The sequence below is a fragment of the Trachurus japonicus genome, chromosome 18 (genome assembly GCF_045865225.1).
Source record: "Trachurus japonicus isolate A0001 chromosome 18, Traja_1.0".
Taxonomy (NCBI): domain Eukaryota; kingdom Metazoa; phylum Chordata; class Actinopteri; order Carangiformes; family Carangidae; genus Trachurus; species Trachurus japonicus.
This window is the reverse complement of record NC_140924.1, coordinates 15,084,478-15,110,328: the sequence shown is the minus strand read 5'-3', so window position 1 is coordinate 15,110,328 and position 25,851 is coordinate 15,084,478. Positions and strand designations below refer to the sequence as shown.

General features: G+C 42.2%; 1 protein-coding gene across 3 annotated transcripts in view; it reads left to right on the top strand.

The window, feature by feature from the left end:
• nhsl2 (NHS-like 2) overlaps nt 1–25,851 on the top strand; it is a 148,378-nt gene that overhangs the window by 37,062 nt on the left and 85,465 nt on the right. Inside the window, exon 1 of one of the 3 annotated variants that reach the window (XM_085759774.1) lies at nt 17,663–17,752. The exons of the other annotated variants lie outside the window; for them this stretch is intronic. The gene's annotated coding sequence lies outside the window, so the exon portion shown is untranslated. Of the gene's footprint in view, nt 1–17,662; nt 17,753–25,851 lie in introns of those variants that run through there. 3 annotated transcript variants of the gene reach the window in all.

Sequence of the window (25,851 nt, the reverse complement as noted above, 5' to 3'; positions counted from 1 at the left end):
AGAGACGGAGATACCTGGAGGACAAGGACGAACCGACTGAGAGGAAATTGGAAAGGGAAAAAAAGTAAAGAAATGGAAAAATTGGAAGAAGTAATTATTTCACAGATGTGGAAAAAAGAAGAAGAAATTCAAATTTGAAAGTCCAGACACTCAAATTGTACACTCCCCCCAATTATGGAGAATTTAAAGGAATAGTTCAACATTTTGGCAAATTGGCCCATTGCCATAATCCCTATAGTTTTAGAGTAGGTCCGTTACCTTTAATTTTCCGTGCAAGCGGCGGAGCAGAGCGGCGAGCTGCTCAGAGCTACGCTGCAGAGGCTAATGGGATTTCTTGGTTTCCCTCATCAAACTCATGAAATACACAATCCAACAACTCCAAAACGCTCTGGTGGACAAGTTGTGACCTGCACATTCACCACGCTATGAGATAATAACAGAACGTTACCAGACAGAGTTGTTTTAGAGGTAAATTCAGAGACTGCTTGATGAAAAACTGCCCCTGAAGGCAACGCGCATCAGCGGTTTTGATTGAATTTACCTCTAAAACAACTCTGTCTGGTAACGTTCTGTTATTATCTCATAGCGTGGTGAATGTGCAGGTCACAACTTGTCCACCAGAGCGTTTTGGAGTTGTTGGATTGTGTATTTGATGAGTTTGATGAGGGAAACCAAGAAATCCCATTAGCCTCCATAGCGTAGCTCTGAGCAGCTCGCGGCTCTGCTCCGCCGTTCTAAAAATAGCTTGCACCGACAATTAAAGGTTATGAACCTACTGCTATGACTATATAGGGATTATGGCAATGGGCCAATTTGCCAAAATGTTGAACTATCTCTTTAAACCCTAAATAAAGTTTAAGTTTCGATGTATTTATATTCTGAGTTGACGATGTTTCATGATGGATGCTGCGATTCCAAAGTTAAAAGATCATCTGAAAGACTCGAAACTCAAATGCAACCGTGACAAACCTCTTTAATAAGAAACGCAATTAGCTGCCTGTTTTCATTCTAGTCGAGTGGGAAATGCTGAGGATGGAGAGAGAGAACGGAGAGAGAGATGACAGAGAGGAAGAAAAAAGAAAGATTAAAAGCGAGAAAGGCACGAGGGAAGTCATTATTCTCAGGCCGACTCTTTTGTGGCTGTACAGTAAGTGTTCGTCGGCTGCCGCTGTTTGTGTGAGTCGAAAGGAAAATAGGAAAAAGAGAGAGAGACGGAGGAGAAGTGAGAGTGAGAGAGAGAGAGAGCTGTGAGAAACAACTGAGAGGTTGTGAAGAGAGGAATCAGAACCACACTGAGACTTTATGTATAATGATATAGAAACTAATTCATTATCCATGTTATAACATCACCAGAACACCTGAGTGTTAAATGGTTCGAGTCGGGATTAGATCAGGTTTAAGTTGGGTTTGTCTGGACTCTGGAACAGGGTGTAAAGGTTTTTTAGTTTGTTAAAGCCTTTATCTCCTTGATACACTCCAACCTCCGTCTTAGCCACGATTTAAACAACAGATAAAAACAAACTGTAACATAAAAACTTGAACCAGAGCTTTCCCACCTCAGTTGAATCTCAAAAACAGTACGGAGGACAAATGATGCCATCTGAGAAGTTTTTTTTCATTTTCTTTCTCACATCTGACCTGACAGTTTTTCTCATTTAATCTGACATTGGAGCGATCTCTCATCAATTTGTTGTCTCTCTCCAATGAAAAAAGTCATGTATTTTATTTTAAATCTATATTTTATCACAAGCAGACGATCAATTGAAATATTTAATCATGATTGAAGTGCTGGCATTAAGACATTTGCATCAACATGTTATTATCTTAACTTTGAGTTTGATTAGTCTAATTTAAACATAAATCCATATTAAAACACATATAACAATTTAAATTTGTTAAATAAAGACAGTACTGCTTCGCAAATCATGTGACGACCCACTAACTGATCCGTTACTGTTCATGGAGCGACTTTTTGATTTAACTTTGACCCCCTGTGCTTGCCGTAGTTTTTCTTTGGGCTAAACCTGGTCACAACGTATTTCACTGTGCAACAGTGTCAGTTCAAATGAAGATAAGAAAATCCAACAAACAACAAAAAAAAAAAGGAAACTGGGCTATTTTGATGCTGCAACGTCTGTAATAATAATATGCTCAATACTACTCTGGATAAATTTGGCTGCTCTGCTGTCAGGCTGCATGTATTAGCTGTCAGTGGATTTGTTTTGATTGGAGAAGGAGAGATGGAGTTTGGGAGGAGGAGGAGGAGGAGACAGATGGAGACGGATGAAGAAAGACGGAAGAGATGAAACGACGGAGGCTGTTATTTAATAATGTCAGAGAGGAGCGATGTGAGGATAACCGAGGGAGGTGGGAGAGAGTGGGGGAGGCGAGGTGACGATAGAGAGACATGGGAGTTAAATGAGGACAGTAAAAGAGAGAGAGAGAGAGAGGGAGAGAGGGAGGGGGAGAGAGGAGTCGTCCTCCTTCTTCAGACCTCCCACCCCTCCTCATCCCCCTGGGGAGCAGAAAAAGTCTGGCTTGAGTTAGCCATGCAGAAGAACACACACACACACACACACACACACACACACACACACACACACACACACACACACACACACACACACACACACACACACACACACACACACACACACACACACACACACACACACACACACACACACAAAGTCAATCCATCACTCCCCTCCTCTCCCTCTCACCCCAACACTCGTCCTCCTCTCTTCTCTTTTCCCTCCATTTTCTATCTGAGGGGAAAAGACGGTGCATTCACTGTCCCTCTCTTTTATCTCTGCATTATCAGTGCTTTTGGTTTGCTTTTGTTTTCTTTTAATATCTATTTGTCTTCAGGATGGTGGAGTTGAGCTGCACTCAGGTATGTGGGAGGGTGAGGTGGGTGAGGGGAGGTCTCTCTATCTCCCTCCTACCTACATGTCTGTCTGTCTGTCTGTGTGTCTTTAGCCTCTAACATGAATGTGTCCTGTCCTTAGAGGGAACATGTCGACTTCTTCTTCCTCCTCATGTGATGTTTGTATTGATCTGCTGCCTCTGCATGTGGTTCTGGTTTGATCTGGTTCAGGCGACTTAAACGTCTTAACGCTTCCTGAAAGAGAGGGAGAGACAGAGAGATCAAAGTTTTGGTTTGAGTGAAAAAACCACATCAGACTGAGTTTGGGAAATGCTCTGTTGACATGTTCAGAGTGTGTTTGGATCAGGCTCGTGTTGAGGTAGAGATCTGGTTTAGGGTTGGCAGGAGGTCAGCTCGGATTACGTGGTCTAGGACTGGGAGAGGCCCGGACGAGGCTCGGGATGGGAGTGGCCTCTGATTGGGTCAGGAGGACTATTGATGGAGTTGGGTCAGGGTTGTGTTGTAGGTAAGAATCTATGTAGTTTGGTGTTGAGGTTTCGGGATTAGGTTATCCAGGATGATGCTAGGATCGGGTTTAGGATCGGGCTTGGTTCAGGTGGAGTTTAGGCCAGGACTGGATTGGGTTTTTTGATTTTTTTTTGGGCTTGAGTTGGTCCAGGAATTAGATTTGGGTCGGACAAGGATTAGTCTGGCAATCAGGTCCATGTCAGCTCATAGGATCAGATTGATCTTATGTCTGGATAGACTTTGGATTCAGTCTGGATTGGTTGGGACTGAACTTGGGCCAAGTTCTATTTATAGTTTGATAGTTAAAGCAGAAGTAAACGGAATGTTTGTGTTAATATAAGTCTTAAATAGTTATATCTTCCGACAGCAATGATTTATATAGAGTGTTTGGTCTGAAACACGGGTCTGTCAGTCACTCTGCTCTGCTGTGTCTTCCTTGTATCCTACAACCTTTATCCAATGAGGAGAGAGAACGGCATAAAGGGGCGGTCCTCTCTGTGTGTGCAGCCAAGGGATGCGCGTGAATGTGGTGACGTAGGGATGAGGGCGGGGACTGCTAACTCCATCGGCTGACAGGAAGTTAGCCAAAACGACCGGATCGCTTACTTCTGCTTTAACACCAAGCCTGGATTATACTTGAATATAATACTGCACATTGATTCATTTCAGTGTTGAATTGATGTAACAAACCACAAAACTTCAAAGAGAGATTTATTTCTCTATGGTTTTTCTTGTTTCAGCATCAAATTTAAAAACCTTCATGAATAGGGTCGAGGTTGAAAAAACACTGTTATCTCGCATCAACCAGCAACAGAGAAAACAGATTTAATGTTATGGAAATTGATTCGCATTGTTCCTCAGTCGCTTTGTTTGTGCAGCATCTCGTTTTCAGCGGTGTGCGTCGGGTGTCACAGGGCGAGCGCCGAGCTCATGTCCTGCTGTCAGCGCCTTCACAACTCTGTCTTCACGTCAGCTCTCTGCAGATATTAGGTTGAACCTGGAGCCTTGAAGGCAGCAGAGAGAGAGAAAAGAGCATGTAAGTGAATACAGAAATATAACAGAGTCTACATGTGTTTAAAATCACCTCTCTTTTATCAGAATCAGTGACGACTTCTGATATTCATTCATTTGAGACACACAAAGGTGCACACACACATGCACACACCTTGCATTCCCCATTCTCAAACACAAAGATTTGTCTTTTACATTGCTGCAAAATTTCTTCCTTGACGCTGGTTTGCTTGGTTGTTCAACGCAGTCGCTGTGTGTGTGTGTGTAGAGCTCGAGTGTGTGTGTGTGTGTGTGTGTGTGTGTGTGTCGTTATGTGAAAAGGCTGCTGTGTGGAGCTGAGGCAGGAATCCCACAGGAGAACGGTGTCAGATCTCTGCGTCTCTGCAAGTTGTTTCAAAGTTCAGGAAACTCTTTGGTCTTCCTGGTTCTCCTGACAAAGTCGAAAAATCTTTCAGCTGGAGAAAAGGAAAGAAAAAAAAACACATCTGATCAGAATCAGTTTATTCACAGAAGGAGAAGGAGGAGGAGGATGAGGAGGGACCTGCAGGGACATGGCAACAGGTGCTGATGATTCACAGGCGACAAACATGCAAATGCAAACTGCAACTTAGCAAGTTGTACATGTACATGCTGCTGTAAAACATCTGTAGCCTAACACTCTTTTTTTGTGCAGAAACTGACAAGAGCAGATTTATCTAGTGGCTTCCTTGTAATGACAAATACATGATTTTACTTTCATTTGTGCATTTTGGTCCAAAGCAAATCACCATAAACCTCAGAGGAGAAGAGCTGGAAAAACCAAACCACCGTCATAAATTCATAAGTGCATCGCTAACAAACCACAAAGAGCCAGTTCAGCGCTACATGAGATGCTCAGTGCAAAGGAAGTCACTTCTTAATACAGAAGCAGCTTTGAAAGCAAAGTTAAAACTGGTGCAGACTAGATATGATGTTATTTGTATCTGAATTTGGATTTAAAGCTTTCTTTGGTTCAGATGTTGTACAGTCTGATGACAGTGGAGATAAAGGATCCAGAGCCTCAGTGCGATGAGACATTAGCTGCTTCTCCGACCTGCTGGATGTTGTGTTGTGGTTGGTTACTGCTGTCCAAGATGGCTGCATTTTACAGAACATGCATTGAACCAAAAGATTTTTAAGTTGAGTCCAAACTCCTATCAAACACAGACCCATCAAGTAGTGTTTTCATGAGGCTGCTTTTGGGGTTTGAAGAGCTACAAGCTGAAAGCTACAAGTTACGAGCTAACACATCTGCAAAACACAACTTTTTTCCTTTATTGCAGCTGCAAAAATTGGGTCGTAAACACCGTGTACATCCCAGAATTAATACCTCTGAAGAGCGTTTATTTTTGCATGTTCAACAAGGCCTCAGTAGCGTAGCAGCTAACTAACAAAAAGCTGACAAAATCAAGTATTGAACACAAATTGCGTTCTTTTTTAGCCTCTAATGATAAGACCTGACCAGCTCCTAATTACTATAGTCTTAGCAGTAGGTTTGTTACCTTTAATTGTTGGTGCAAGCTATTTTTAGAACGGCGGAGCAGAGCCGCGAGCTGCTCAGAGCTACGCTACGGAGGCTAATGGGATTTCTTGGTTTCCCTCATCAAACTCATGAAATACACAATCCAACAACTCCACAACGCTCTGGTGGACAAGTTGTGACCTGCACATTCACCACGCTATGAGATAATAACAGAACGTTACCAGACAGAGTTGTTTTGGAGGTAAATTCATGCAAAACCGCTGATGCGCGTTCCCATCGTGGGCAGTTTTTCAGCAAGCAGCCTCTGTATATACCTCTAAAACAACTCTTGTCTCATATTGTTCCGTTATTATCTCATAGCGTGGTGAATGTGCAGGTCACAACTTGTCCACCAGAGCGTTTTGCAATTGTTGGATTGTGTATTTGATGAATCTGATGCTTACACCAACAACTAAAGGTAACAAACCTACTCCTAAAACTATAGGGATTATGGCAATGGGCCAATTTACCAAAATGTTGAACTATCCCGTTAAGATAAAGCAGCTCCATGTTTCTGATGCTTCCTGCAGCTGGAGGAAGATTTGACGCACAGCAGCATTTTTGTACACATGTCAATGGACATTGGATACGCAACAGTTGGATTCTCCTTCAGTGTCAGTGGCACAAAAGCGAGTTGTGTTTTTTTCTCTCTCCTCTCCTGGTAAATCCTCCGGCTCTTTGGTCTTTGCAGTGGATGTGATTTCACTTTCTCTGGCGCGTTAACTTGTGATAGAAGTCACATGTTGAGCTCATAGCCGTCATGTCACTTGTGTGCGTGAGAAGCGATGCAGCCCGCTGGATCTCCAGGACCCCCCCCCCACCCCTCCCCTGTTCTTTCATTACACTTCGGTGTTTGAAGGTATTTTGTTACTTAAGTGTAGATTTGTGTCTCATCAGTGTCCCCGCACCTCCCAAAAAGATTAGAGGCCAATTTCACAGCCTGGGATTAAACTTCATCCCTCACTAAACTCATTTTTCCCCCCAATGGAAACCTCCATTGAGACAGAAAATTACTCTCAGACTTGTAGCAGCATTTCTGTCTGTGATACCAACCACCCAACACATACCCCCCCCCCCCCAACACCCACACACACACACACTCCTTCATAAGTTTGACAATCACTAATTATCCCGCAGCTTTCCCTGCAGCACTTTGATTATTTAGCTGCAAAGTTTTAGAAGTGTTCATAACCCCTGAAGTACTTATGTGTGCTTACAAAATGAGGCCTCCACTATAAAAAAAGAACAAAAAAAAAGTGTTTTAATCCTAGAAAGTATAAATAAATAACATGTGAAGTGAGAAAACATGTCGAGGCGTGGATGGTGGGGTTGTTTTCCAGTGTTTTTGGGGGGAGTTGAGTGGAGAACGTCTTGTCCCCGGTGTCTGACCGCGGCGTGTCCAGCAGTATTAGGTTATCTGCTCTCCGGGGATTAACCGATTTTCTCTGGTCTGGAGGAATGTGTGGGACAGCAGATCAGAGTCCACCCACCCTGCCTGAGGAGCCAGAGCACTGAGGGTGTTTACATTCATGCACATTGATATTTAGGACGTCAACTGTCAGGGCTTTATATCTGTATAAATATACACGTAGGGTTCGGAAACGTACGAGTCTGGCACAGTGCAGCTTCTTAGTGTATTTGTTTTCAAACTGAAGAAAGAGATCTCCGCACACCTAGATGTATGCAATCTCACTTTATTAAAAGCTAAGCTTTTGGTCTCAGACGACCTTCATCAGAGCATACACTGAGACAATGGACAGGCAGGTAAAAAAACACACACACTCTATTCCAATCATCAGTGATATGCAATACATACTATATATGCAAAGTTTGGACACTTTTGATGCCTCCAGCACCTTAGCAAAGAACCAGCCGGGTGAAGCGGCAGCCCCTTTTTGCATAGTGTATTTGTTTTTAAAAGAGCTTCTCGGCTTCTTGAGGAGATTTGGAGGTCATGTCTATAAACTTTTTTCAGTCAGGGCACCTTTCCAAAGTGCATAAAATCTCACGGCACCCCTGTGTAAAATATAATTCAAAATGACACTGCATAGCCTAAATGTAAATGTCCTGTTTATTTAGACGGGACAGTATCACAGTATTTATGCATAGGTGCCTCTGTAGCCTACATATGCACACACACGCACACAATAATCCGCAATGTGAGAGGAAGAGAGAAAGGTCTACATGCGCGCGGCGCAGGCACGCGCATGTAGACCAAATGAATATCCACCGGCGTCTCCGCTCCGTTCTGACTCTGTTACGAACAATCAGTGAATTTCCACCGTGTGCACTGCAGTGTGTTTTTATACATCAAACGCACCGGAGTCGGAACAGAGCGGACACAGATCCACTGTCTGCTCTGCTCCGCCGTTCTAAAAATAGCTTGCACCGACAATTAAAGGTAACGAACCTACTGCTAAAACTATAGGGATTATGGCAATGGGCCAAAATGTTGAAATCAAACCCTAATGAAAGTTGAGGGGTTGTCGAGGTTGAGTCCTATAGTCCAAGAAAATTCACTTGTACCAGCTTAGGGTCATTTGGCGTCATTGGTGTTTGTGGTTCAAGTGTTTCTGTTGAGGCTTACAGGTGTTACAGTAGCCTTATCAGTAGCTCAGTTTGTCTAAAAGCTCTTCTTTAAGTGATTTTGATGGATGCTAAACTTTTGACCTAAATTCGTCAAACAGACACAACACAACAGACACGGTATTTATTATTCTGGCCTTCGTCCCGTCTCCTCGTCGTGCAGCCTCGGTCAGATTCCTCACCACAGCAGAACGCCTCTGACAAATTACTCTGAGTGTGATGTTGTTTCCCACGCTTCTCATCTGCGCCTGTGGGGATGACATCAACCAGCAGCAGCCGAGCATCTCGCAGCGATGATATCATGTGTTGTTGTTGTTGTCGTCGTTGCCGGGGCCGATCACAGAGAAGTCCCACAGGGGTCTTTTACAAAGCTGCCGGTCACTCGGAGGGGGGTTTAATATTTAATACACTTGGATATAATGTGACAGACTGGAGCTGGTGGAAGTCCAAGTTCAATTTTGGTGATTTTTCTGGCAATGGAAGGATCATTTTTGCAGCCAAGAAAGGGGGAAATATTTATCTGATTCCACCCTGGTGGTTTAAAACATTGCATCGTCCTCTTCTGTCATTTGTTTCTTACTTTAAAGTAGAAAATACCTTTTTTCTAGTCTCTACAGTCCAATTTCTATCAGCAGCTCAAGGTCCCCTAACAAAATGAGCTTTAGAGCCTTTGTGAACGGTTCGTCCTCCCAACCTCTTAGATGTTTTGAGCCCTAAAATCATCTGTTCCTTCCTGCCACGACCTGAAGAAACCATGAGGGAGATTCAGTTCCAAACCTGCATTGATTTTTTTGGACACTTAAATCAACCCCTCATCTTCGTCTCTGCAGGATCTGGTCGATACGCGTTTTCGTTTCCCCAACCAAATGCTTCCTGTAACATTTGGTACAAATTGCTATCTGCATTTGTTTCCCTTCATAAATGTTGCACAGCTCGTTTTGTAACAGAAATCTCAGAAATAAACAAAAGTGACCCGCAGAAGTTGGCCTCAATGCGTCTTGGAAACGATCTGGGGCGCTTTTTCTACATTTGTTTGTATTGTTGTTTAGCTTTGAGCGGAGATAAATGTTTAACCACCAAACCAACAACACTGATTATGATTTAATTAAGGGACTGCGGAGTAAGACTGCAGGAGGCAAATGAAATTAAAGAGCATAACAGAGCAGAACTAAATACCAAAACATAGGGTATAGACCTAATCCTCCCTCAGCACAACAATGTGGAGCGGGCTGGAGGAAAGTGGAGTGTTTGTCAGATTGTGTGTATTTGTGTGGTGGTCTGTATAATGTGTGTGTTGTTGGACTTGTATACATCTGAGGATCAAATGGCAGCCTGAGTAATGATAATGGAAACCCTCTGAAGTGAGGAGGCTTTGCCCTTGTTCACCTCATTAAAAGGCTAAGAGCTGTAGGTCCAGCAGTACAATTAGCTTAAGGCTTTATTATTCAACAGAAAGGTTTGGGTTGACTTCAATGTTTAAACCCACAGACCTTTATTTTTCCAGCTCCCAAAGATCCTGAACAAGACTGTGGTTTTAAGGCTGGATAATCGTCCAATGTGAATAAACCGATGCATAAGACTGTCCAAAGGTCCATCGGCAGTCCAATTGCTCTGTTTATTGGTGTTTTACCAATGCTAGTACCAACAGCTGTCCTTTAAGAACCAAAACATTGGTCCAATCATAAAAGTGCTTCAAGGGGCCAAAAATGACCCTATGGTACCTCAAAGTGGGCCCACAGAGTTCACATATAGTTTACTGGACTTCTCAGTTTCCACATGCATCGACCACCTTGTTGAGCAATTTGAAAATGCAAACTCATGACTGTCTGACACAGCAAAGGAAATCTGCTACACAAAAACACATTGGTTTATGTTTGGTAGATGTGTGTATCATGGTCATATCTTGTTGTATAGAGGACTTGTTGCCAGTTGCAGTTTTAGTTTAGTGTATTAGAAACTGGAGTCTCTTTCCACTGACCTCGTCCTCTCCTTAACTTTATATTGCTTTTCTATCTCACTGCACATCGCACTTGCCTGCTTGTCAGCTCATGTTCTTGTTTAATGCTGCTAACCGAGGAGTGAACATGCTCTGCAGCCTGTTAATTTAACCCGAGGAGCCCTCAGTTGTGTATTAGAAGGGGAAGGCTGATATCAGCCAAATGCAACATGTTGGAGATGAAGTCAGCATTGTTTATTCATGCAGATTGAAATCCTGACTCAAGCGTCTGGCTCTCAGTCTTTGAGCATGGTGGTACCAATCTGGACAGTCTAGACTTTTTTTTTTCCAGAGCAGGATGACAGTTGTACCAAACAGGGATCTCCTGTTGCATAACAGTCTGTATTAGAGATTGGAAACAAATAATAATAATAGAATTTGTCTGTTTGCTCCAACTGACCTCAATCTGCAGGGAAAATAAATCTGTCTGTTGGACCGTACCGCAGATGTAAAATATATGCAAGCAAGCGTCCACAATATTAAATGCGTACCATACATTTTAAATTGATTTTTTCTTTTTCATAGCCTACAGTGTGCATAAATGGAGTCAGTCAGAGCTGATAATTGTCCCGTCTCTCAGCCAATTCATACTGCTATAGGCGTGATGCAGTATTGAGCATCTTATTTTCTTCTGATGATGGTTATAACTACACAGTTTAAAAGAGGTATTTGTATTGCTACATGTTAGCATTATCAGCTGTTTACTTTTACCAAAAGCTCCAGCCATAGTCGCATTGACAATACAAAAGGTTATGATACGTCTCCTGAGCAGCGGTACTTTTTGGGGGCAGCATGGATGCTGCAGTGACTCGGTATCGGAAAATGTTGACACAGATCAACTGGACCAGGGTTGCTAGCTAAACTTAGAAGACAGAACGCTATAGTGATGAAGGTGAGTGCTCTCTACTGCTGAGGGTGAAAATCTGATGCTGAACCATAACCTTTGTACTTGACAAACATCTAGCAGTTAACAGCTAATGCTGATGTTAGCAAAGTAGCAATAGCGAAACTTACAAATAGCTACTTTGAACATTGCCTTTTTAAATACCCTTCATTCAAGTACAGCTTTTAGAGGCGCAGTATGGTGTATGTCAGCTCTTGACCTGACTATTGTTTTATTGGTATGTCTTATGCTAGTTCACTACATGTATACCTCCTTAGTTTCCACCTTAATCCTCCTTGAATTTCATTGGATATCAAAATGAACGTAAGCGTCTGACATCGTGATAATGATAATAATAATGGATTACATTTATATAGCGCTTTTCTACCGTTACCCGATACCCAAAGCGCGTACAGTAACCATTATTCATTCATACCACATTCACACCGGTGGTGGTAAACTACGTGTGTAGCCACAGCTGCCCTGGGGCAAACTGACGGAAGCGTGGCTGCCATTTCGCGCCAAACGGCCCCTCCGACCACCACCATGATCATTCATGGGCATGCACACGAGGCAAGGACACTACGACAGAGACTGGGAGAGAGCGGGATTCGAACCGCCAACCCTCTGATTATTGGACGACCCGCTCTACTGCCTGAGCCACTGCCGCCCCAAAGGAAGGTCAGTGATCATCACCTTGAGGTGTATGCTCAGTATCTGAGTATACAAGTGTCTTAGTGAGTCTCACCATGTTGAGATGCTGTGGTTGCGTCAGAGGTGCCTTCAGGGCGAAGCCTCAGGCAGACAAGGGAGCACACTGACGGAGCTGGGTAGAAAAAGCTGTTATTTTTAAAATTTTAGCTTCGTGCATCACCGCACTGCCATGTTTGTTTATCCCCGACCTGCCATAGTCTTTCTCTTCTTGACCACTTTCCTGCTTTTTCCCTTCATCTGTAATCATCTGCTTTTTCTACATTTCATCAACATATCCTTTCTTCTTTCTCCCTTTTTTCCGTCCTTCTTTCCTTTTTTTGTTTTTTCTCCGTGGACATGGATGCTAATGTGCCAGCTTGGTACAGATGATGATGGGTGGTTGATGAAACACGTTGCTGGGAGGGACAGAAAGAGAGAAAAGTACAAAAAAATATGAATAAAGACCTAGAGGGATGAATGAGTGGAGGGAGGGAGTTGCTAAAACAGGCAGACGAGGGAAAGGAGGAGATAAAATGAGAGAAATCAAAGAGGGAAAGAGGGATGGAGAGATGGGGAATGATATCCAAAATTTCCCTTGCCCCATGTGGTCCTCTTCACCCCGCTGAAATCTTTTCCCCCGTGCACACAACCCCCCCCATCACCACCACAACCACATTATCTGTCCCAAACCAGGGTTATATAACTAGATTGGGGTTCTGAGCCAGAGTTTTCCTTATGTAACCCCACTCTCTCAGACCACATTGTGACAACAGCTGAATTTTTCACTTCTGGTAATAATTCAAGGGTTTTTATTCCCATTTCTGAAGAGAAAAAGGCTCAAAACTTCTTTAACCAAAAAAAAAAAAAGTGTTTTATTTACTTATTTCCTCTGTTGAACATGAATAATTTTACCACTGGTAATAAAACAGTGGCAACTTTGCTCGCTAGCGACACCGCATGGTAAAAAGAGGTACTGAATTATAAGGAACAGTATGAGTCATACAGGTGAGAAATAACAAATTAATTCTCCTGATATTGTGTTTTTTTTCTTTTTTTTGTTAAAGTATTTCACTTTTTCTCCATGTCATTGGTAGTATTGGTCACCACCATCATCACTGATCATTAGAAACTCTTTATTGACAATTTCAACTCAATAAAACACAGATGCAAGCAATCAAAAAGCTTAATTTAATATCATCAACCATAGGGCTACAATGCTGCATTGTTGTTGTTGTCTCTACTTTTACATAAAACAGTTAAAATGCACTTAAATTGAATTCCAGATAAAGTCTAGTCTCTCTTGTTGTTGCTGTTGCGTCATTATTTGGTGTTCAGCATTTGGCCGCTGGTAGCTGAACGAATGGACGAGCCTGGGAAACGTTGTGCACACACCCTCTTATCAGAGGAACTCGTACAGCTGTTCATTCCTTGCAGGAATATGTTAAACATACTGTTTTAAAAACACTTGTCACAAAGCATCAAAGAGGAGCTGATGGCTGCCTCACAAGTAAAGCTGCATTTCAGAAAGGCTTATACGATTACATTTAACCACACAAATAAATAAAAATCATACCTAGAAATACACCCCAGTATATTTATATTTCTGTCGCGCTTTCAGTAGACAAGCTTCTGTGAAAGGAAGGTTTTTAGGCCGTTACAGTGGATTAGAGACCTAAAACTTTCAGTTCAAGTTGAAGCTTTTAAATCCTGACACTTTGAGTTGAAAGCTTTTTTTTTTCTTTTACTGAGCCACTATAATGCAAGTGCTACATTAGATCATATCATGTTATTTTATGTAACGTAATCCATCAGTGAAAAGCCTGTGTTGTCTTGTGAGATAAAGGATTTGTCTGGATCAGACTGTGGTGAGGCAGAGGAGCACTAATATGTTTTAATTCCTCCTACAATTTCTTATCAATCTGCCAACATTAATCTGGCTCTGTGGGGGGTGGATTAGCAGATTAACCCCCCCTGCAGTGAACATACATGTACATGCATGTGTTTTAATGTAAATTTGCTTACATGGTGGGATTAATACAGGCTTAAGGCTGCAGGTGACAGTGCAGTTGAACACCATCTCCCTGTCAGAATAAGCAGATAAAGCTTTCAAGGCAATATGTTGTACCAGCCCAAGTACGACATATTGTCCCATTAAGTAATGACTGCCTGAAGTCACCTCAGCAGCTAGAGAGTCAGAGTATGTTCACATTAACAGTCAAAAAGTACAAGACACAGTGGATGTGGTGAAATATCCATTAATTAGCAAAGACTAATGGGTAACTTAGAAGAAAAAACAGCTGAAATTTGATAAAAGAGTAGCATTAGCATATGAGCCTACACATAGCGAAAGTTTTAGCAAATTTCGTAATGTAAACCTGACCAGATGAGTCTGAAATGTCCTAATAGGGCCACCGTACTTTGATGTGGGCTACAGCGTTCGTCTATATTAGGCTACTTTGCCCTACTGTTAGCTTTGTTAGCATTACAGCTTCACTTCACTTCACCCTTTTCCGTGCTGTGTCTTCTTTTTATTTCTGACGTTTAGTGTTTAGTGTAGTATCGTTTACGAGCGTTTCCTTCAAAGGAACAAAATGTTTGAGTGAACAAACTGAACAAAATCACTTCCTGAACTGATTTGTTCTTTTCTCAGTTCAGTTGAGCTCGGCGGCGAGTGTGCAAGCTAACTGCCGTGTGGTCCATGAATCTCTGAATAACTTGTGAATCTGTTGGCAGAAACTTTCATTACAAGGGAACAGTGCATGTTCAGTGATGTGTTCACTGAACGTACTGTCACTCAAAGCTGAGGGCTCATGTTCACTGAACATATACTACTCAAAGTAGTCCTGTGTTGTTCGCGAACATGTTGTGTCGCTCGCGCGTGTAGTACTTTCAGTGAACGTACTACACACAGTGAACTTTGCTTAATCCTCTACGCCCTGTGTAGCTACGCCACCAAGCGCCTACAACCAAACCTTTAGAATATCGGGCCCTTATCGGTTAACACGCGTTACTTAGATTGTAATGGGTATAATATTACCAAAATTTGATTTGTAATGTGTTATATTAGGTGTGTTAGAGTGAATTATACATTACTGTAAATGCGTTACTCCCACTTGGCTGAGTCGTGATGACACGTTCGCGGACGTGGACTCGCTAACATCTGTGTTGTAATGAAAGTATCAGTACAATACATTCAGTAAACGTACTACACAGCGAATGCGCCTCAGGGCTGAGTCATGAACAGAATGATGAGTCGTTGAGAGCTGAACGATTCAGTAAATGGATTTTTTGAGCAAATCTTTTTAATGCACTGATTCTTGTGAGTACCCTCTAAAGAAACTGCTTTTCCCATGACTGCAGTGAAGTGCTGAGTCATGACGGCAGTTTCACTGTTGGAAATCATAAATTGTGTCTTCGTGATATAGTTTGAGTCTGGATAGTTTTTGTGTCTCTGGAGCGCACTATGAGCAGGCCTAATATCAGCAGGGGAAGTAGTTGATGATTTCGGCGGCTTCCAGCTCCGTCAGGCCTTTTAGTTTGTAGAAACTGAAGATATGGTTCCCATGACAATAGGCTGCAGCTCTGGTGAGAATTAAACTCTGCAATATCTCCATAAAATAGAGGGTTTTTTAGTTTTTTTAAACCCCCATTTTGGTGGTGGATTTCACTTTTTCTTTATAGGTTGGCTCATCTATTTATAGTAAAATAAAGACTTTTCCCTTTTAGTGGGATTTTTAATGTGTTTTTTTGATGCTCATTTTAACCCATTGAGTCTAATGAGATGGTTTAAATGAATTTAATATTTACACATTCCTATTTATAGCAGTGTATGGCACATTTACACATCAGGAGATCCCACGTGGGGTCTGTAGCTACTCACTGCATATGATTTGCATGATTTGCACCCCTTACTCTCAGGATTTTCTATTTTTATTTGACAGGGACGATGCATATTAATGATGTTTCTGACAATATGCCACAGTAATTTTTTTTTTTATCGGTAGTCACGGTGCAAAGTAAGAGTTAAAAAGGCATAAATGTTAATAATAAAAGATAAAAGAAACAAACAACAAGTGGGAATAGACACAAAGGTACATGACGACAAAACTGAAAAATTACAACAAATGACAACATGTAGCATGAAAATCAACAAATAGCAAAACAATAACAATCTTCAAGTATCATGTCAATAACAAAAAACAAAAAATAAATCGACAAGTAGCAAGTAACAAGTAGCCAACATTTATGATTCTCCACCTGTTTCCTATTTGTGTTGAGTCATGTTTGGTCCATTTGTCCTCATTCAGTCCTTGCTGACATTTCCTGTTGTGTTGTTGCAAACACATCCTCTCCCTCTCTCTCTCACACACACACACACACACACACACACACACACACACACACACACACACACACACACACACACACAGTGTTATCCCTCAGGTGTGTCCTCGCTCCCTCTCTCCGTCTTGACCTTTTGTTATTGTTGTTGTTGACTGTGGTTTGAGGTCAGCACAAGTCTTTGGTGTTTGGTCATCGGTCCGTGGACAAGTGGACGAGTCTGTGAATCTTGTGGATTAAGTTTTACACACACATATACACACAAACACATACACACACACACACACACACACACACACGAACACATACACACACATGAACACACACACACACATCTGTCGCTCAAATGTGCACAGCTGTTCATCGCTCAGGTGATGTGTCGTCTTCGACTCACATCACAGGGGTCAGAAAGTACAGAAAGCAGATTCATATCTGCAGGATGAACACACACACACATAGATGCACACACACACACACACACACACACACATATAGATGCACACACGCACACACACACAAATGCACACACACACACACACACACAGAAAGGCAGGATTAAGGGCTGAGGATGGCTTTAAGGATGTGGTGTTTGGCAAATGAATAAATCTCTGTAGACATCTATGTTGCTATGACTGTGTGTGTGTGTGTGTGTGTGTGTGTGTGTGTGTGTGTGTGTTCTTAGTTATTCCCCTGGTTTGCTCTCTAAGGCCATGAGCACACACACACAAACACACACACACTAGATACAGACGCACACACACACACACACTAACATTTCTGTGTATTTCTGTATCACAGTGTAATCTATGTTCATCCTGTCGCTCAGCGGGAATCATTAAAGAGCAGTTAATTACCCATAATCCACTCTGGTCCAGATGTCTGCCGCTCTGCCGGACCGGTCACAGTTTGTGTGTTTGTGTGTCAATATTTGCTCTTTATTTGTGTCGCTCTATTCTTCTTCCTCCTCCTCCTCCTCCTCCTCCTCCTCCTCTTCTTTCTCTTTCCTCTCATCCTTCACTTCTCTCTCTCTCTGTTTTTTCCCCCTTTTGTGTTTCGTCTTTCCTCTTTCTCTCTCTCTCTCTCTCTGTTTCTTTCTCTGCCCACAAATCCATCCATCCCTCCCTCTCTCTACCTCTCTCTCTCCACCCCTTCACTCCCTCCCTCCCTCCCTCCCTCTCTCCTCCCTCCTTCCTTCTCTCTACGTTTTGTTTCACACTCTCTCGGACCTGGAGCGACTCAGACTCGACTTGTTGTTGTCGTCATCACAGAACAAACTTTAGTCCGAACCTGCTGATCCACTCTGAGGTACTGTGACGGTGTGTGACAGTGTGTGTGTGTGTGTGTGAGTGAAACTGTGTGTGTGTTCATGTGAGCAACATGTTTCTCTATGACTCCAGTTTGTGGCATAAAGAGAACGTCTTAGACTTTGAGCTGTTGATCATGAGTCACTTGGTGATAACAGAGCTTTTATGACTTTCTTTTTAATCCACAGTTTAACTTTCATTTTTAACTCGATCGAACACTTACAGTAAATGTCAAGGTCACGTTGAGCAAAGTGCCTCACTCACCTGAAGTGATGAGCTGCAGTTACAATCAAACAGCATCAGGGGATGATTTCTATGTTGTTTTGGAAACATTACGACCTTTTTTAGAGACTTGTATGATTTTTTTCTGCTCAAATAAATGCAGAAATGTGGAGTCTCAGTGTTTTCTATTTGGGAACAGGAAGTGAAAGTCCATTAAAAACCTCCTCAGGGGTTTTCAACTGTGTCAACACAGTTTTCTTCAGTCTGTTTGCTTTACTATTGTTTTTCTTCCATTCAGTTGTTTCCGTAACTTCTCGCCCACGTTGACTGAAAGGTCGAGATTTTTAGTTTTTGCCAAGAAATGTGATTCCAAGGGTTGATTGTCACAGATCAAGGTTATTTTGAAGTGACTGATCACTGATGTTGGTTTTTGGGGACTGTGTCATCTTATAATTACAAAAAGTATTTGGGAATATTTCTGTTTCTGATGTAAAATTAGAAGTTTTGTGCAGATTCACTTACTCTTTACTCTTGACCTTGGATGTCTCACCTGAACTTCACTTTGTTGTTGTTCTGGAGCTTCTAATTTCTAGCTTCCTGATCATTTTAAGGACCTTAAACGCATCATTTTTGTTGTGTTAGCATTAGCTACTCATCCCTGTTGCAGCGTTGCTACGTCACCAAGTTTTCCCGCTGTGCCACTTTCCCGCTGTGACCTGGATTTAAATCTCTGAACGTCGTCATCCGCCTTTTAATCGACAGCAAAGATTCATTTAAAAAAATTCAGGGCAAAACTTTGAAAATCCAAATCTGGATTAACAAACTTTGGCCCCAAAAACTTCTGTGTCTATGTCTGCGTCTGTGTCTGAGTCTCCGCAGCCAATAAGACGAAGAGCTGTAGCTGGTGACGTCTTATTGGACGGTTTCTGAGAGGACGAACTCTCCGTGCATCATTAAAAGTAAAGGTTTCTTATGATTTCCAGCCTCAGCATGGGGTCGGACTTCAAAGAGACGTTTCCGCTCCTGAACAACCTCAGCACCTCAACAAATCTGTGCAAAGAGCTGAACTGGAAAAATAGACTGTGAGGTTTCTGCAGCTGAATCGAGGGTGTAAAACAAAGTTTAATTTGCTTTTAAATTGCCTTAAGAGTCCCTGTGAACTCATGCGTAAACCAGATTTGTTTTGCAAGCTCCATGGAGATAAGGTGAGTTTCACAAGTTTTTATCATTGTTACAAATGAACAAACAACAAAAAAGCAAAGACACAAATTACCGCGGCGTGCCTCCCCTTTCATTTGTTTGAACTGGACAAACTGGTAAATCTTTCCTGGTGTCATTTTTCTGCCTAAGTCGCTTTAAACAAACTGTGACGGGGTGAGCGGGCCCTTTTTGTTTGTCTTGTTTTGATCTCTTGTTTCTCTGGAATCAACTTTCTGTTTCTGTGAGAAAGTTTGGCTCGGACTCGGCTCAGCGTTGGTTCAAGGTTGGGCCGTGATTACAGGACGGAGATAAGAGGAGGGTAAATATTATGGGTGCAGATCACGACGGTGTGAAAAGTGGGATTTCTCGACGCCCTCAGGTGAACTTGTTGTGAGAAGTGAAGTGGTGTGTTGAGGAGGAGGAAGAGGAGGAGGAAGATGGATCTGCTGGACGTTGTGTTGTGAGATTGTGAGAACAAGAGTGGGAATGTGACGTTTTCTCACCTTGTCTGTCTTTTTTCTGAGAAGCGGCGGCGACAAGAGATGGAGATAAGACGAGATAGTCTACAGGCGCAGAGGCGAGAGGCTGAAATGGTACAACAAAAAAAAAACAAAAAGAAAGAATAAGAACAAGAAGAAGAAGACAGACTGTGATAAAACGAGCTGTCAGCAAAAGACCCGAGTCTAAAACGGGGGAGGAAGAGAGCAAACGTCCCCGTTACTCACGGCGATGGCTGACAAGATGTGGCCGCTTGTGTGAAATCGATGCCGCCGACTTAACGAGATGTTCTGAGAAACGGCTGGAGAAATGGCAAATCAGCAAGAAAGGGAACAGCTTGCTCTCTAACAGCGCTGTGTTGTAGCCTAACCCCCCTCCCCTCCTCTCCTTCCTCTCCTCCTCCCCCCTCTGGGCCTCGACACATTATGTAAGAGGCGGGATCGAATATAGGAAAAGCTAAAAGCTGAAATCTTTGTGGGAGGCCCAGGGATGAGTCTGGATTAGTGATGGGTTAGGGATATTTGTAATAGGGAATCCCAGCAGATCTCACTGGGCAAATATGTTTCTGATGAGCCAGTAAAACATGAGCTGGTCGACCTCACAGCAGAGGAACCAGGAGGAAACAAGATGGAGGGAGGGTGGGTTTCTCCAGGACTCAACAACAACAACAACAACGACTGAGTTTTTAGTGAAGTTTCTGTCTTTCTGCCATGTGTTTTCATAGTTTCGTTCCAGTCCATGCAAATGTAGGTGAATAACAATAAAATGGACTCTGACTCCGACTTAACAACAACGACAAAGGACGGATCAGAATACCAGAGGTCATCCTGATAATGATAACGATAATGCCAATGAACTAGCATGCTAACGCTATATTATAAAACTAACTATGGCAAACTGTCAAGTATCAGCACGTTAGCCTTTTGTAATAATGGGAATTAAGTATTTAAGCTAGTTGCAGCCTCATTGTTAGCATGGCTTTAGCTCCTTAGCTAGCGTATTGTACGTTCACACCAAGAGAGCTCAGGCAACTGTTCATTTTCAATGAGTAATGGCATGGGTGGGTGTCCAGCGCCTTGGCAGTGTCCAGAGCGTCACATCCAGAGCATCAATTTGAAGTTGAGAGAAGCTCAACTTTATGCAAATGAGCAACGTTGCCACCAAAGAAGCAGCCAATTGCAGACCGGGATTCTCACAGCTGGCAGGCAGCGCGATGCCAGCGACCATGGCGGATTTTTGTGTGAATGCACAGTTAGTCAGCTGATTAGCTGAATTTTATACATCTGTAACTTGTTGATTTTCCCCTATTTCTGACATTTTATTGACCAAACATCTAATGCATTGATTGATAATGGAAATAATCTATACCTACAGTAGCTGACAAAACCAATCCAGCCCATACTAGAGCCACATGCTTGGTTTCTTCTAGACCAGTATACTCGGCCTAATTCTGGCCCATACACTGTGTTAACTGCTACTTCCACATCTGGATCAGTTCTTGCGCTCCACATCCAGAAATGTTCCAGCTGTCAATCAATACCAGAGCGAAACAGCTGGATTCTGCTCGGATGTTGGAGCAGAAGTTTCATTTTGACGCCTGCGTAATAGTTACAGCACCATTACAGTAGCTCAGGTCAACTATTCTGTTGTAGAGTTTAAGATGTTACAATATTGACAATAACCTTGATATTTAATAACTCAATAATGACATGCAATAATATCATGATGTTTGTCCTTATGGTTCTTTGGTTGTCAGTTCATGTGGTTGCCTTTTCATTATACCTTATAGTGGATCTGTTTACAGTCTCTCTCCAACTCCTGTTGGGGTTTAATCTATCTGCTGAAAGATGAATCTGATAGCTGTTTGCGATAATAACGTTATCATGATGTATCTCTGCTCTGTGATAATCCACTGTAGTAACCTACCTATATAGTCTGTTAGGAGCGTGAGGAAGCAGAGAAACAGGCGCCATCCATCCCACAAGAAACAACCAACGCTCCCTGAAGCCATAATGATGCTAATAAAGTGAAGAATAATTTACTGAAATTCCTCCGCCGGAGGGGGGGAAGGAAAGAGATGAGCTGTGAAGTCGTTTCTCTCAGTTTCACTGCTCAGGCTGTTTCTGCTGTTGGCACGAGTAAACATCAGGCCGAGTCTCGTTTCACTGGGACAAACAGGCGGAAGTCGTCGAGCTGGAATCTCGTCTTCATTTCCTCATGTTTTTGATGCCGTCCGTGAATTACCAGAGAAATAAAACGGGACCTGAACGCATCACAAATGCAATCAGACCGGTTTATTTAGATACAGAAACATAATGTTTGCCAAGATGGTAGAAAAATGAAACAAAACCTGCTGAACTCACCTGGTGCAATGGTTACCATGGAAATTCATACAGGTTCAGAAAGACAATTGATAACAACATCTTCCATATAACTTATTTATAATAACTGGAATAGATTATATTTATCTTTGGGTGTTGCTTTGCAAAGAAGATAAGGATGATCTTATCTCAAATAAAGTAGTGACATGTTTCCAAAATGTTAATAAAGCAAGAAAATCTTTAATTAATGCTTAATTTGTCAATATATAGAGAAATAAAGTAGAATATTTGCTCCTCTCTTCTTCAAAATGCCTGCTAACTCACAGAGCAGATTAGATCACTTTATATGGTGGTGTGGATGTGATATCTTTGTCTCGCCTGCTGATATTTTCAAGCTGTTCTGCACCTTTTTCTATCAGCTGCTTATCAGGATGTGAGATCGGGAGGAGGAGGAGGTGATAGAGCAGAGCAGAGCTGGAGGAGGAGGAGTGAGGAGTGAGGCTAGAGCAGATTTATGGTGGCAAGTTCACTCTCATTGTAACGGATCAATGTAAGGACACAGAGAGAGAGGGAGTGAGAGTGAGAAAGGCTTGATTATATGTATCAGTATGATGTAGCCTAACATTCACATTAAAGCAGATTGAAATTGATTATTTTGATTTGTATTCATTAGAAAATAGATATTGCTTCTATCTATTATTAATTAATTCTATTTGCTAGTTTTACGAACCAAAAAACAACAACAACAAACCTGCACTAAAAAGGCAAGAACAGGTAAATTTACCATTTAATTACTGAAGCACATTCACTAAACTAACTAGCCTACTTAAAAGCCTGATGGGAAAGTTCAGCTTTTCCATCCACTTAAATGCACTTAAAGCAGATATCAGTGGAATGTTTTTGTTAATATAAGTCCTAAATAGTCCTATTTTCCGTCAGCAATCACTTACATGAAGTATTTCAGCCTAAACACGAGTCTCTCCGTCACTCTGCTCTGCTGTAACCCGAGGAGAAAATTTTCCTTGTGGGATACAAGTGTTATCCAATGAGGGGAGAGAACGGCATGAAGGGCTGTGTGTGCAGCCAAGGGATGCGCGTGAATGTGGTGACGTAGCACGAGGACCAATTGATGCCTGACAAGGGCGGGGGCTGCTAACTCATGGTGCGTTCAAGGAAACTCGTACTTTGTGATTTTCCTTCCTGTGAAGTCATACCAGTTCGATCTGGTACGAGTTCACGGGTCGGAAGTTACGAGTGGCCGTTATAGGGAACTTTCACAGACAACAGGACGGTAAAAACACGAGCTACGGGTTACCTGGAACGCTACCAAGTCGTAGTTGTGACTTGAAGCTGTAACTTACGGTTTCAAAAGCCTACCTTGAACACAGCATTAGCCGAAACGGCCCTGCCACTGATATCTGCTTTAATAGCAAAATATGTAGGCCTAAATATAAAATAAGATTAAACATACACAGAAGAAAATAGTGTATATACTAAATAGTAGCCTATAAATACAGATTTTGTGTAAGCACAACTTTGAAGGAGCTGTTTAACTTTTGCTAATGCTACATCTAATTAACATTAGCATTAGCATCTATTTATTTACCTGTTTTGCCAAAAACCTTCATCCATTGTTGTATTAACAAAAATGCTGCGTCATCATAATATCCTTCAGACTTGAGGTGTTGCAGTGACTCGGTATCGGAAAGTGATGAAACGTGTCGCTAGCAAGTTAGCATGCTAATTTAAGTAATAGCAATAAAAGCAAAATGAGAAAGCTGCTTTAAACAAAGATAGCCAGCAAAAAATTAAGTTTGATGCTGAACTGACAGTGTTACTTAAGTTTGTGGTTGCTAATACTAATGTTAGCCCTATAGCAAATCGCTGCAAAAAAATCCCAAAACCAAAACAGTTCAGATTCACTGATGTCTTTGGATTTTTGTTGTGAATTTTAACCCATCTTCTTCTTTCTGACGTTTCCACTGAGGTGTCTTGAGTAGAAGATGAATTCACAATCATCCGTTTACAGCGGCGTGCGGCCTTGTGTGACCTTGACTCCCCTCTGCAGCTGTTGGTTATTCCATGCATTAGAAACCGGCTCCAGCAATGCATGAAACAGCTGTTTGTGTGTGTGTCTGTGTGTGTGTGTGTGTGTGTCACCTGTGGTTTACTAGATAGATGTATTGGATAGATTAATGGAGGGAAGAAAAGAAGGTGAAGGAAGACAGTAATGGAGGAATAAAAAGAGGAATTGAGTGGTAGAGGAGGTAGAAATCATCAACAGGCCTCTCTCCTCTTCCTCTCCTCCTCCTCCTCTCTTCCTCTCCTCATTGTGTATTCTCCCCATTTCTCTCTCTCTGTCTCACTCTTTCACCCCCTCAATCTCATTCCCTCCACCGCTCACTTCACTTTCAATTTCTCTCCGTCCGTCTGAACCCACCCAGTCCCACCGTCTTCATTTATTCATTTCTCTGTCTGTTAGGGCACCTTTATGCTTCTCTCCTTCCACCTTCCCCTCTCTCCCTCCCTCCCTCCCTCCCTCTTTGTGGTTTCATCACGTGGCCAAAAGTATGTGGACGACTTGAGCTGTAACAACCTCTTAGGAACAGGATGGTTAGATCGATTTATTTTCGGACTTTGTGTCTCTCTGAAACAGAAATGACGAGCTTTTGCAAAGTTGGAAACAATGTGTATTTAGTTATGTTATAGGGGAAATTTTGTGGTCATAGTCATAATAAGGGGAATGTAAAGAGCTTTAAAACTGGGGTTTTGTGGATGAATCAAACAGAGGTTCCTCATCCTGGAGATTGAGGATTGAGTCTTGCATGAAACTATGCAAAATTTCTACCTTAATTAAACAGCTGTGGACTAATTGTGACGGTGAAATGACTTGTTCCAGGGAGAGTGGAGGCTGTCTTCCTTCAACCTACAGTAGCGTCTCATGGCCGAAAACCAACCTTGCATGATCAGAGCTTCCGACCCGATCTCGTCTCAGCGATACTGCAACACAGATAGGCCGCGAAATCCCTAATCTCTTGTCTGTGACAGATAAAACTACACAAATATACACATCGTAAAACGTACACGATAGCAAAACAGCAAAAAAGCAACCGGCCTTGCATAGTTCCCCTTTAAGATACAGTACGCTACGATAAGATAAGATGTTCCTTAATCAGTCCCACGATGGGGACATTTCCAGTTTTGCAGCAACAGACCTCAATGAAAAGTATATAGTGCAGTAAATTATAAATACAAAGCAACAAAAAACAAATATGTACAGTCAAGGAATTAATGGTGGCATTACACAGAGAAGTGATTACATCATTTAAAAATATAGCATTGGTGTTCAGATTAGATTGTCCAGGTTGTACTTGTAGTTTTTATGGTCTTATATGACCATGTTGTCATGACAATAATGGCTTTGTCACGGCAGAAAAAGCTGAATTTGCAGAAACTCTTTACTTGACTTTATTGTTGCCGAAACGTTTCAGACCTTTTGGATTCTTCCTTCAGGACAAAAGCAGCTATAAGCAGCGGCACCATGGACTCTTAAGAAGTAAAGCTGACAGAGTTATTAACGAGTCTTACACCAAACCACTGAGCAGTGAATGTGAACTTTTACCCCCAGGGAGACGTTCGAGATCGCAAACGCTTTCGGCCAATTGACATATCTACAAGGGAAATCAGCTGTCGGTGCATGGGTTTTAAAAACGAAGCTGCAGAGTCACAGAGGCTCAGCGTAGTATCTTAATGTGACGTGATGCGCGACAGTGTTTTATATTTTTAGGTCTTTTCATGTGATATGTCACGGTGGCAGATTCACACATTTATGGATCAGAGCGTCTTTATAGCGAAGCCA